This window comes from Canis lupus, chromosome 22 (assembly GCF_003254725.2).
Source record: "Canis lupus dingo isolate Sandy chromosome 22, ASM325472v2, whole genome shotgun sequence".
Classification (NCBI taxonomy): Eukaryota; Metazoa; Chordata; class Mammalia; order Carnivora; family Canidae; genus Canis; species Canis lupus.
This window is the reverse complement of record NC_064264.1, coordinates 11,402,539-11,405,456: the sequence shown is the minus strand read 5'-3', so window position 1 is coordinate 11,405,456 and position 2,918 is coordinate 11,402,539. Positions and strand designations below refer to the sequence as shown.

At 31.0% G+C, this 2,918-nt stretch overlaps 1 pseudogene; it reads left to right on the top strand.

The window, feature by feature from the left end:
- Nucleotides 1–964: 964 nt before the first annotated feature.
- LOC112678968 (U6 spliceosomal RNA) lies at nt 965–1,064 on the top strand (annotated as a pseudogene).
- The last annotated feature ends 1,854 nt before the right edge of the window (nt 1,065–2,918 follow it).

The window sequence follows — 2,918 nt, the reverse complement described above, 5'->3', positions numbered from 1 at the left end:
CATTTAATTTCAGAACACTTTCATCATATGAAAAAGAAACCCTGACAACCACTAATCCACTGTCTCTGTGGATTTTTTACACTGGCCATTTCATATACATGGCATCATGCAATATGTGGCTTTCCTGTCTGATTTCTTTCAGTAAGAATACTATTTTCAAGTTTCATCAAAGCTATAGGATAAATTAGTAATATATTGTTATGGTTAAATAATATTACGTTATATAGACATACCACATTTTACTCAGCCTTTTCAACTGATGGATATTTGGTTTGTTTGTACTTTTCAATTATTATAAATAATGTTGCCATTAACATTCCTGTACATATTTTTGTATAGACATGTTTCCAATTATTTTGAATATATGCCTAGAAATATAACTACTAGATCATATGTTTAATTTTGGAGGAACTATGTACCTATTTCCCAGGGTGAGCTTTTGTTCCCCTGCATGGTAAACTGGAATCTTTCTCTACTTAATAAACTGTTTATAAATTTTGTAGCAACCATATACACAAGGTTTATAAAACTGTATACAGATGGCGCACCCAAGTGAGTGAAATGAATAAAAAAAAAATAGTAGCCCTAAATAAATGTCAGGCTTTTGAAAAAAAAAAAAAGGTAATGTTTTTCAATCCATAGCTGACAAACTCTGGGGTTGTACTGCTTTACCTCAGTACTCATGTGGAACAAAACAATGTGAATACCTAGGGTGGTAAATTTAGTCTAATAAGATTCTTCTATAGAGACAAAAAAAATAAAATAAAATATCATCTTTGTAAAGTATGTGATAGTTTTTCTGTGACAGAATTAAAAGTGGACCCAGGGCTAAGAGAGTACATTTTAAATGTTCACAATAAATAAATAAGCAAGTAAATAAATAAATAGTAACCATGTGAGATGATAGGTCAATTAGCTTTACTATGGTAATCATTTCAGATGTATACATACCTCAAAATATCATGGGCTTTGGCAGCACATATACTAAAATTGCAATAATACAGAGAATAATGTGGCTCCTGATCAAGGATGACATGCAAACTTATGAAGGATTCCATATTTAAAAAAACAACAAAATATTATGTTGTACTTCATAAATATATGCAGTTTATTTTTATTTGTCAATTATACCTCAATAAAACTGAGGTAAAAGATGAACCTATAACTTCTTGTTGCAAGAAATCCAGACTTTCAAAAATGTCTAGATTAGCTTTTAAAAAGGAAAAGGAAATCTTATCGGCTTAATTATGATTAAAAAATTAGAGATTACAGTTTGTTGCAAAATGTTGAGTACATTAAAGGAATCGTGCATCTTTGATTCTGACAATGAAGAGGGAAATATAAGAAAAAGAGTGCTGAAAGAGTAGTTGTAAAATGTAGATGATTTTCCAAATCAGTCCATCCATAGTGCTATATACAAATTGATCAGTCCAAGTGTTGTAAATCTTGTTGTGGCTTAATATAATTGCAAACTATATATTAGGATTTGGTCATGCTCCAGTTCGATATTTGAAAGACTACATGCAAATGTTTGTAGAATGTTAAATGGTTGGAAATGTTCAGAAGAAAAATATTTCTCTTGTCCTAGAAGAGGGAAATAAATCCTAGTTATATAGTTGTAATAGAATGTGTGAAGTCAATGAATTCAGGGGACCAAACCTCTGGTCCTAAGAAATGGAAAACATAAGGATGAGAAAACTTCAGAATTATAAGGAATGAGGTAACCTAAGAATTTGGTAAGAGTTTTTTCAAGTGGAGTTAACATCTCAGTAAAGACTGAAACTGCACTTGTCCATTCCCTGTTGCCTCAGCAGTAAGCCCTTTGCTCGCACGCCCCTCTGAATTATGGTAAAGCACTATATGAAAACAACCCATGTGCAATGTAAAAAAAAAATGCAAGAATACAGGGGCACTTGTTTAGTTTGAATAGTTTCACATTTAGGGAGAGTTGGGGGAAGACATTGAGAGAGGTTTGTGATATAGAAAATAAATAATGCCTTGAGGAAAATAAATATGATTTTTACGTATAAGAGGTTAATTAACATCACTCTATGTACTAATGGGAGATTTTCTGTATGTATATCCAGTGACTCCAGTCTGAATCTATATAAGGCATATGATTGTGTGTCCACATTATAATCATTTGTCGTTGGTATTTCATCATTTTCAGAAGGCATCCTTGGTTTGGATTAGATGGAAGCTCATGCCAATCACACATACTATTTTGCATTTGAAATTTCCATATATCAAATCCTAACTATTACAGCATGAATTCCTTGAGTACAGACACATTTTGTACAACTGTTTAATGTTGCATGAGACTGTACACATACTAAGTGTAAAATAAAAATTTCTGAAGGATAAAGAAATAAATAGATTCAATTTCAGGACACCTAAATTCTACATGCAAAACCTGAGCTAAGCAACTTAAGAAATATTAAATATATGTATTATTCATTATTTTATAAATAACTTTGAAATTATACTGTATAATTTGAATCAAAAATACATTTTCTTCCAAGTTACCACATCAACCTAAGCATATAGGTTGTTAATGTTATATTCAAACCAACTAAAACATCCGTTTTCCATTTTTTTGCTAAAACACAATATATAGAATTTTACATCAAAAGGGGGGGAAAAGACATTTGACAGGGGAAGGGAATGACTGACTTTCTTTACTAACTGTCTCAATGGGCAGAGAAAATTTTGATACTCCTGGACAGGTGATGACATTGAAAATGATGTGTCAAAGTTTTCAAAAAATGGGAAATGAATATATGATTCAAATTTCTTATAAATACGTGTAATAAAAATGTTTCATTTTAATGCATTCATTGTTTCAATAGTTAACTGTTCTTTTCCATTTTTTCTTTCTTTCCTCCTTTCTCTTTTGTATCATTACTTCCAGCTCTGTA